Genomic DNA, 10853 nt, shown 5'->3' with positions numbered 1-10853 from the left:
GGAAAAGTCCTGCTCAGCTCTCCCTGGAGCATGCTCAGTGTGGATGCAGTCTTTGGGGGAATTAAGCTGTGAAGCGCTACAAGACTGTACTGAGGATATGCACATTGAGATTTTTCAATGGTTTATAATTTGGCCAGATTTGAGCAGATTTTCAGAGATACCGCAAAAGGCATATCCCTAACATAAAGGTCGCAGCCTACCAAATTCAAAAACCTGCTCCAAAGCATGGGGGTGCTAGAGCTCAATGGAAAGGTCACCTGAATCTTTTAACGTGAGCAAAACAATGTATTTTCTCCCCTAAATTCATTCGCAGAAATGGCTGAACCATTTTGAATGAAATTGTCCAAAGAAAAAAATAGTAATAATCAGCCCAAATGGTTAAAGTGTGACAAAGTTTATATGCAACGGAAAATGGTGTCTTATAACGAGAAGTACTGAACAACCTTAGAAATAGGTGGTGCTATCAGCCCGTAAAACTGGAGTAATGCAGTGGTGAATCGAGCACTAAGCAATGTATATCAAAAGAGCCTTAGGTGCTAATTCCACTTTCAGGACCTTTTAAGAATAATCTACTATAATGTGCTTTCCCATGAAATAAAAGCTCCAGAAAACTCTAGGTTATTTACATTGCTGAGTGTCCTCTGAGTACTCCCTTTGGGGAGGAAGGAGATTGGGTGTTGGTTTCTAAGCATGCAGAATCAGGGGATCCACAGGGAACTCAGCTCTTAACCTTATAGATCCTAAAGCTTCTGAATTGAGGGCCCAGTTTTCTGTTATGCCTACTTCTCCTACACCTACCTGGCAGCATGACTCCTAGAATGGCTGTGCTGCTGTTGACTGCATTCCACTGTCCCCACCCATGGCTGCGCCGTACACTCTATGAGGGTACTCTGTGAAAATTAGATGTGCTTTGGAGCAACATTAACTCCCATGTGGCCATTTGTAAGCTATCCACCCCAGCTGGAGGAAACACTGTGGACTGTGTGATGCTTTCTGGCTCCCTCCCTCTCCATCTCCCCAAACAGGCCTCCTCCTGACCAGAGCTCTGAAGTGTGCCAGATTTAGCAGGATATTACCCTTTTCAGCTGCCTCAAGCTCCCTGTTTCTCTTCACTGCAACATAAATTAATGTTCCAGGGAAGAAAGAGAGAGCTTGCACTGCAAAATATCCTCTAGCCTAGGGGAAGGTGAGCTGAGCTGGATGTCTTGACACTAGAGTTCTGGTCTTAGTTCTAGTGAGTGCTATTTGTATTGTTGCCTTTTGTTCAAATGGTGATTAATCTCAGGGCTTTGGTTTTCTGTTATGGGAGGGAAATTGATGTCATGGAATCAAGTCTGGTGCAATTTATTTCCTTTATGTGTATAAGTCCTGCTTTTCTTAAACTAAGATAGACCCATCTGTACACAGACAACTCTAAGGCCCAGTTCAGTAACCCTAAGCAGCTGTCCTCATTATTGTCCCTCCAGACCTCCATCCATCTTTCTACCTGCCACAGACCTTTCTCTTCCAGGCTCAGCTGTCACTTTCCGATCAGAAGAGCAGAAGCAGTAGATTCATCACACTGCCTTCAGCTGAGCTATTATTGCTCAGCAGATTCATCCCAACATTTCTCTTCACTTCAAAGTCATTATTTAGCAAGGCCTCATACCTTACCCTAGAAAGCAGTCAAATATAATTCCCCACACTTTTACAAATAAATTAATTGAGCATTTGCATAAGGCAGCTGATGGCTGAGCTGGGAATAGAACCAACCCTCTGATATAGCAGGCACAAGTCTCAGGCACTCAATCACACTGCTCTTCAGAATGCATGGGCCAAATAGCTCTTTGGCTAGCCGATTTCTAATGACTAGACTACATTCCCAGAAGCAGGGAGAGAATCCAGAGCTCCTGCTCTCCAATTTTATACTGTTGCCTGGCAAATAATTGTGTAATCCATTGGTAAAATATACATTGTGTCCCTGTTTAGTAGCTGGTCCACAGAGAGGCTATTCAACTTCTTTCTTGGTAAAAGTCTGTGTGGGGGATCTGAAGCTTCAAGGTTGATACCTTGCTGAGGACTCATGCTGGGGGTCTTTATGATTGCACATGATGTAAGTTTTGTTTTTATATTTTTATATATGTGTGTGTGTGTGTGTGTGTGTGTGTGATATATATATATATATATATATATATATATATATATAACTGGTTTATGTAATCCATATAATGGGAAAAAAAACATTATTTAAAACTTCCTCTTCAGTCAGTTTTCAATGAATGTTCAAATGATTGAGTTTATAGTCAGGAATGATTTTGGAAAGTAACCTATTTTAAGACAATATTAAAGAATAATCAGGGAAAGCAATTTTGAACTACTATATTAGGTTTGGGATGAGAAAAAACTCCCTACTTAAAAGTTACATCTATTCATCTGGGAAACAGAAACAAAACAATGTGACTGATGTGTCCAATAAAGCAAACAAACAAACAAAAACAGGAGAGACTGAGTTTTTAATACTAATACTGAATGGCTCATGAGCAATCTACAGGTCAAGAACTGTGCCTGGACTTATTTGGAAATTAATTTTGACTAACCAATACATTTAAGAAAATGATAAGCTGCTTTTGGACAATTCATTCACAGAAAAAGAAGCTAAATTTGTCAAAAAATTCACTAGGAACTATTCTCCCAGTTCAGCTTTAAACAGCAGCAAAGAAAATACAAAGGTAGCTGCCAAATTATGTTAAAAAAAAATAAAAAGGCCACCAAGTGAATCAATGATATAGAAAAAGAATAGCAAGTGTAATTCAAGTAGCATGTCAGAATAAAAACAAAATAAAACTTGGAGCTGAATGGGACTGGGCTAACCTGTCTAATGCATTAGAGACAAAGAAACAACTAGTGAAGCAAAAGGTAGATTTTACCTGTATTTATATTTCATCTTCCAAGAAGTATACTGTGTCTCCATCTGCTGGTCAGCGGTATAACCCTGTTATCTGCTAGTGAGCAGGGGGAACATAAGCCAAACCAAAGGTTGCTTTTGTTATGTCCGTTATCATCTATGGACGTTGCATTTGGAAAATCTGCTTCCCCGTACAAAAAGGACGTTGAAAATACAGCATCCAAAGGGCCCCAACTAAGAGTTTACAACAGAAAAATATCCTTTTATCCTGCACTTTTAAAGTCTGATTCATCAGCATCACACTTTTGGTTTTTAACAATGAATCACTTTTATCCCATTTGAAAAAGAAAACTAAGGGCACTGAAGCATTAAAACTCACAGGGAGCTGCAACTAGCCTTAGATTTCATTAAAGCCATTAAGAAGTGAGAAGCTTGTTTGATCTAAAAATACACTTGGTAATCAACTGTACTGAAAGAATAAAGATTAACCTCTACAAGTCTCCATTTAATATGTGATTGTTTCATTAAAATAGATTATTTGCACAGATGAATGTAACATTAAGTTGGGCTGGTAGTTGTTTTACCTGTGACCCTTATTTTGTGCTGAAAAATCTTCTTCTATTTTTACATTAAACTAAATTCATTAGTGTATTTTTCAGGTCCATGGTAAAAGATCATATAGAAGTAATTGATTTAATTTATCAAAATTCAAACATTGCACAAAGATGTGAAAAGACTTTTAAAATCATTATATAAATATAATCATGCTGCCAATGTAATAAGGCTTGAAATATTGTTTTAGATTTAATAGGAAAGCAGAGGGGTTGTGCAATTCGGCTTTGGAATTAATTTTTTGTTATTTTAATCTCTGCTACAGGGCATTTGAAGTATTCATAATAAATAGCAAAAGTACTCCAAGATCATGCTTTTTTGCATTTTGTTATAAACTTTTAAATGGAGCCCATTTCTATAGAATAGTTAAATCTTTCAAGTAAAAATAGGCCCATTTGTGCATGAAGATGCACATCAAAACATATGGAAGCTCCCGTTTTTAATGTTTCTGATGTGAAAATAGCTATTTCGTAAAAATGTCACACTTAGAACCTTGCCATTGTAGGCATCTCTGTTTCACCAAACTCTCATCCTTGATAGCCTGTCTTCCTTTAGCTATTGTGGTATGGTTTTCTTCTACTTACATCTTTGATTGCTCCTTCCTTGTCTCTTGCCGTTGCCCCTTCCACATCTCCTTCTACACCCTATCATTGTAAGCCCATATCTTCTAGCATGTCTGCGATGATGACTCACATCTGTCTCACTGTCCCTGCTCTGTCTGTCCCACATTCCAACCTGCCTCTCTGATATCTCTTCATGGCTGTCTGTTGCCCTCATTCCCTTTCTCTTTATGGCCCCATCCTCTGACGGTGCTGCTACTACCTTTCTGCCAGAGATTGGATAGAACTTTCACAGGCATCCATCACTCCTATTCCCTAACAGCAACAAGCAGCAGCTTACAAATATTGTCTCATTGTTTCCTTGTGCTCCTTAGCATATCTGTATCCATCTGTTGTTTCATATCATATCCTTCGATTATGAACCCTTTGGGGCAGGGACCATCTTTGTTTCCTGTTTGCACACAACCTTGTACAATGGGGTCCTAGTCCAGGACTGAGACTCCGAGGCCCTGCAACAATGTAAATAGTCAATGAGGGTCTCTGTCGTGAGATGCAAAATACTCACTCCTCCCTCAATGGCACATGCTGCTTTTATGCTGCAGCCAGCTGCTGCTGACACAGAGCAAGAGACCAAGCAGTCTAAATTTTTAAAGACACTTTCCCTCCTGTGTGAGCTTGGTACCACTGGAGCAGGGCAGTCCAAAGATTGTATGGCCATGCATGAGACTCCTCGTGTGTCACAGTCAGAAAAGGGCTTGTAAAGAATTACTGAGACATGTTCATGGTTAAAAGAAACTTTTCAGAGGTAGAAAGAATATTACATTTAATATACCCTCTCTACATCTGAAAAGGTATTTTATGAATATGTTCCAGTAGCTCTTTTCTGACTGTTAACTTTAAAGACTTACAGCCCAATTCTACTCCTGTTATAGTGAATAGTAAGGCTTCGGTTGGGTTCATTGGGAATTAGATCAGGGCCCTAGATCAAAATACTCCTCTCCAATGGTTACTGCAGGTTTCCATTGTATAATATGGATTTGTGCCAATGATATCAATAGCATCTTATGAGCCAGATCTTCAGTTGGTATAAAGGTGTGTATCTCCACACTGAACCTACACCACTTTGCACAACAGTGCACCTGGCCCTAAAAGGATATTGCATGCAGAATATGCACTACAGATCTCTATTCTGGATAAGAAATCTGCAGTGCAGATTATAAAGGAGAATTCTACCCTTAAAATATAAATCTCTGAGTAATAGTACCCATCTCTTGGATCAAATGGTAATGCTGTGGCTTGATGTATCATAGCTAAACGTTTTATCTGCTTCCCTCCTTATCTCTTCTCGGAACATGAAGTTTCTTTACAGATATTTTTAAGATGTTATATCTAGATGATGTTGAAAATCAGATTTTTATAAAATGTATTCACTGCAATAAAATTATTATAGCAGGAATATACTAAAAATCAAAAGTTCTGAATAATTTTGAATGTAAAGCTTTGCATGATTTTTTTTTTCTAAAAAGACTTTACAGCTGCTTTGCTTTTAAACAATACAAACTATAGCAGCATTTCACAGTGCTGAGACTATGGAATATTGTGGATGCATCAAAAACATAATGACATTGATGATGCTGATTTAAATCTACAGTTTCCCTGCATTTTAACTCTGGCACAAGAGTGTGAATCTGGAAAAAATGGATTTTTTGCTTATTAAAAAAGTAGGCTACCTAAAGTAAAATTAAAATTAGCCTGACCAAACTGTAGTTTATAATTTTGTTTTTTTTTATATTAAATCTGTAATTGCAGTGCTTTATATACTTTTTAGCACTGCAGTGAAAATGCAGTTGGAATGGACGTCTCAAGACTGTTAAACTGCCTCTTATTAACATTGAAACTATATTTGCAACATATTATCTTAGGCTATTTTTTTTTTGTATAAGGGAATTGCCATTAAAGCATAGTTAATCTGAACTGAGTTAGATTATAATTGGAATCCTTATGAATGGGGATTTAAAATTATTCTGTATTGTTGTAGAGTAACAATACATTATTGGGATATTAAAAGTATTTGGCAGTAGTATCATAAGGGTACATTTCATATTATCGCTTGGTGTAAAGTTAAGTCTCCATTTGTTTTCTGCATATCACTACAATAGTTTCACTTAGTAACAGATTGTGGAAATTTTGAGGCATTTTTCAACTTTAAAAAAAATTACAGTTTAAGATATAGCTCAAAAAAGGTCTGTTCCAAAGCCCATTGATATCAATGGAAAGGCTTTCCGCCTTTGGATCAGGCCCATAGTGCACTTGTTTCAAAGTAACAGCTGTGCAGGCCTTTGTTTACAAGAGAATCAGAAGTCTTAAATGTGGCTGTTAGAATGCAGTGAAGTGCAAAAAACAAGCAAGACGGAGGCAAAATAATACATGACATTTTTAAAAATTAAAATGAATTCTGTTTTTCTCAATTTTGTAATGCATCATAAGGCTTCAGCGTTGCATTGTTCTACTCTAAACATTTTGATTTAAAACATCTGAAGGGGTCAGACTTCTTCTATGAAATTTGACAATGGTCTATGAATATCATGCTGCAAGTGAAGTGGGGTGATATCTTTACATCTCTTTGATATAGAAATTAATAAGGATGGCAGTTTCCATTCATTTTCTAACACATATATTTGAGATTGTTTCCCTCTACTCTCTCCTTACATAACACCAACAGAAAGTACCACTGGATCAGAGTAGTTTCTCTAAGTAAAGTGCCAGCGTTTTTTTCATATCACAGTGTGCTGGATAACCTTTAGATATAGTTAACACAGCAAACATTGACATAATGCAGTCAACTCAGTGCATAGTGAATAAAAATAAATATGAGAAGTCCACATTATATGATTAAAAATTTATATTCTTTTAAATGTCTAACTAGGTATGCAGGTTGACAGGCTCCAACTGTCCTCTGTAATCTTATGGATGTAAAAAATTGAAAGACATTATAACTATAGTAGGGTTGACTTCCTCTTGATGAGGGTGTAGTTATACTATTTCCTGAATTAGAAGATCTTTTAATAAATAGAAAAGTAATGTGTTTGTTTTAACACAACTTTTGTTAACATAAATTGAGTGTATTTCCCATCTCTGTCTTGCTATAAAATCTAAGTGAATGCTGCTAAGAGGCAGTGGTAAGGTTAGCTCTTCCACTTGATATTTAGGCTATTGGTACCCATATCAGTTGATAGCTATGTTAGTGATAGATCTGGGGAAGTGGGGCAGTTGCCCCACCCCACAATTGGGTTCATCAGCATATGCAGAAACTAAGCTTTAAAAAAAAGTTCCTAGACCTTATGGTTGTGAAGAGAATCTTCCAAATGTGAACTGACTACAAACCAATGCAGTACTGAGTCTGCTGCCAACAGCTGCAACAGAGGTGTGAGCTACCACATCCTTTCTCCATTCATGTTGACTCTGGTGGCTATCTCTGGAGGACAATTTAAATGTCCATGTAGGCTCATGTAAGATACATAGTTGCCTACATTGTCAAATCCCAAGAGACATGAGAAATGGAAATTTATGGGGTTTGCAGAGTCCCTGAGGCCTTGTCTACTCTAGCAATTTTAGAAGAAAATTCCCATTGCTACTATCTCTGTTTCAGCTGAACAAGAGTTAACGCAGTTGGGAAGCCTGATGTTGATAAGGTGCTAGCAGCTTCAGGCTTCTTTACTACCATGTCAACTAAACCTGCTGAAAAACTCAGTGCTGGTGCTTGTGTCTTGTCCTTTGGCTGAAGTAGTTGAGGTTCTCAGGTCTATCCGTGCGCTTCTAAGTATTCTTGAGGAGGATTATGCCAAAGACTTGGCATTTACTCTGGTCCCAATTAATCATATCAAATCTTTTCTGGTTGTAGAAATGGAGGACATATGGTAGCTTTCAGTGTCTTCTTTTTTAATGAGATGTTTAATGAGATTTTTTTAAAGATTGTTTTAACTATCAGTTTTTCATTTCCCCCCTGTCTTAGGTTGTATAAAACATATGACTAAAGCAAAGAATGTGTTAAGAATTGTATTTGTTTCAGATTACAAATACCTTGCTGTGAGTAGGTCTTGCAATGTTTTTCTTCTGAGTTTTTTTCATCTTTCTTATCACTGTCTGTGTAATTCTGAATAACTTGTCTGAAGTTAAAATACTTGAAATACAGAGTTTCTTAGCTGATCAAATCTGGACAAAAAGCATCTGAAATTCCATTGTGAATATTGCACTTGAAAAAAAGTCCGGGCTCCCTATAACTTAATAGCTGTACCAGGCTTTGTCTTAATGTTTAAAAGTCTCTGAAGGAAACTTTATTTTTACTTGAAGCTATTCTTTTCGTTTCCCTGATAAAAGTTCAATAGAGAATGTGCATGTTTTGGATCAGGCACATCTATGTATTTTTCACCTCAAATTATATACTAACAGAATCTCTTTTATTTTAAAAAAACTTTTCATACGGGGCTGGGGAGGAGGTGGGGCGGGAGAAAGCACCTAGTCCCTTTGAGGCAGGCTTTTGAAATGTAATATTACTTGACAATGGTTAAATTCAGTGCATATGCTTTTCAGGTAAGGTATATAAGTTTAATGGGCCTTAAGAGTGTACATAAAGTAGCACATGCTTAAGTGCTTTGCTGAATAGGGATGGACTTAGATATGTGCTTAAAAGCTTTGCAGTATTAGGGTCTTATTGGTCCTGCCAAAGCTAACAGCCTAACTGTATTTAGTTTTAAGAATAACTTTGTACCACAGAACTCAACAGTTAGCCATTCACATATGAACATGCAGCAGAAGCTACAAATATGGGGAATCATGCACAATATGTCAACTACAGTACAGATGATATAGTGGGTTCAAACAATAGATGGTATGCACTGGGATGGTCTACTCTCATATGTCTCTTTTCTCTTTTGAGAATGTGATGGAAAAATACAAAAATGTAGCCCCTTGTTGAAGTGAAGTCCCCTGGTTTTGTGCCATTATTATAGTTTATTCAGTTATCTCCTTTTCCTCATCCAGAAGCCTTGTGGTGCTCGTCTTTATATGCAACCCATCCTTCTATCAATATTGCCCATAGTATTTGGGTGCCTCTCAAGCATCTTGGTTACATCTATTCAACTGTTGTAAACATATTGAACAGGAACAGTCAAATTAGGCCACGTGTAGAGCTTTGGGGTTTGTTTGCTTCTCAGATGGATTTATGTGAGAGCTGTTTGGAGTATGGTGAGAAATGAAGATGCATTTTTTGGCATTGATGCAGAGGATTGAAGAGGATTGCTGGTGACTAAGACAAAGTGGTACAGATATAGAGACATTGAGGTAGAGGAGGTTGGAGTTTCAGTGGCGAAGCAGAAGATTGGTATTGTGCTGAGCAGCTTTGGTCATCAAAGAGGAGGTTGGATGTTTGGATGGTAAGACAGGAGTTTGGGGGCTTGGTCTTTCAATGTGAGAAGCAGTGTTTTAAAGGAAAGCTTGGATCCTTTTTGTGAGGATAGAAAGTGTAAGACTATTTGCTTCTGTTTGCTTAGCTACACAGGATCAATTTCGAACAGACGGTATTTTCCGTTTTTCTTAGCTAATGCGTCTGTACAGTACTTTCAGGGTTCATTTCTATAGTGTCTAACTAGAGAGGTTACATTTGAAAGAGATTAGAAAGGACTGGGTTTCGCACATAGGAAGTTAAATAATATATAATAATATGAAAATGTTTACATGGTGATTACAGAGAAGTAGCGCTTAGAATTCAAGGCAGATATTACCCACCCACAGCCCAAATGAAGAAAGGACAAATGCAAGAAGTGAGGAAAGGAGGAATTGCCAGCTACCACACTAGAGAAAAAATACATACTCACCAGCAACCACACACTACACAACAAAAACACTAACCCAGGCACCTATCCTTGCAACAAAGCCTGTTGCCAACTGTGTCCACATATCTATTCGGGGACACCATCATAGGGCCTAATCACATCAGCCACACTATCAGAGGCTCATTCACCTGTGCATCTACCAATGTGATATATGCCATCATGTGCCAGCAATGTCCCTTTGCCATGTACATTGGCCAAACTGGACAATCTCTACATAAAAGAATAAATGGACACAAATCAGACGTCAAGAATTATAACATTCAAAAACCAGTCAGAAAATACTTCAATCTCTTTGGTCACTTGATTACAGACTTAAAAGTGGCAATTCTTCAACAAAAAAACTTCAAAAACAGACTCCAATGAGAGACTGCTGAATTGGAATTAATTTGCAAACTGTATACAATTAACTTAGGCGTGAATAAAGAGTGGGAGTGGATGTGTCATTACACAAAGTAAAACTATTTCCCCTTGTTTATTTCCCCTCCTACTGTCCTTGTCAACTGCTGGAAATGGCCCACCTTGATTATCACTACAAAAGGTTCCCCCCGCCCCGCCCCCGCTCTCCTGCTGGTAATAGCTCACCTTTCCTGATCACTCTTGTTACAGTCTGTATGGTAACGCCCATTGTTTCATGTTCTCTGTGTATATAAAATCTCACCACTATATTTTCCACTGTATGCATCCGATGAAGTGAGCTGTAGCTCATGAAAGCTTATGCTCAAATAAATTTGTTAGTCTCTAAGGTGCCACAAGTACTCCTTTTCTTTTTACGGACACAGACTAACATGGCTGCTACTCTGTAACATTTCCTTTCTGGTATCTCTATATACAATAGACACTTCAGAAGAGAATTTCTTTTATACCATCTAGTTAGTAGAATCACTTTTAATTTCCATGTTATATATG

This window comes from Natator depressus, chromosome 2 (genome assembly GCF_965152275.1).
Source record: "Natator depressus isolate rNatDep1 chromosome 2, rNatDep2.hap1, whole genome shotgun sequence".
Taxonomy (NCBI): Eukaryota; Metazoa; Chordata; order Testudines; family Cheloniidae; genus Natator; species Natator depressus.
Note: the sequence above shows the minus strand (reverse complement) of the source record.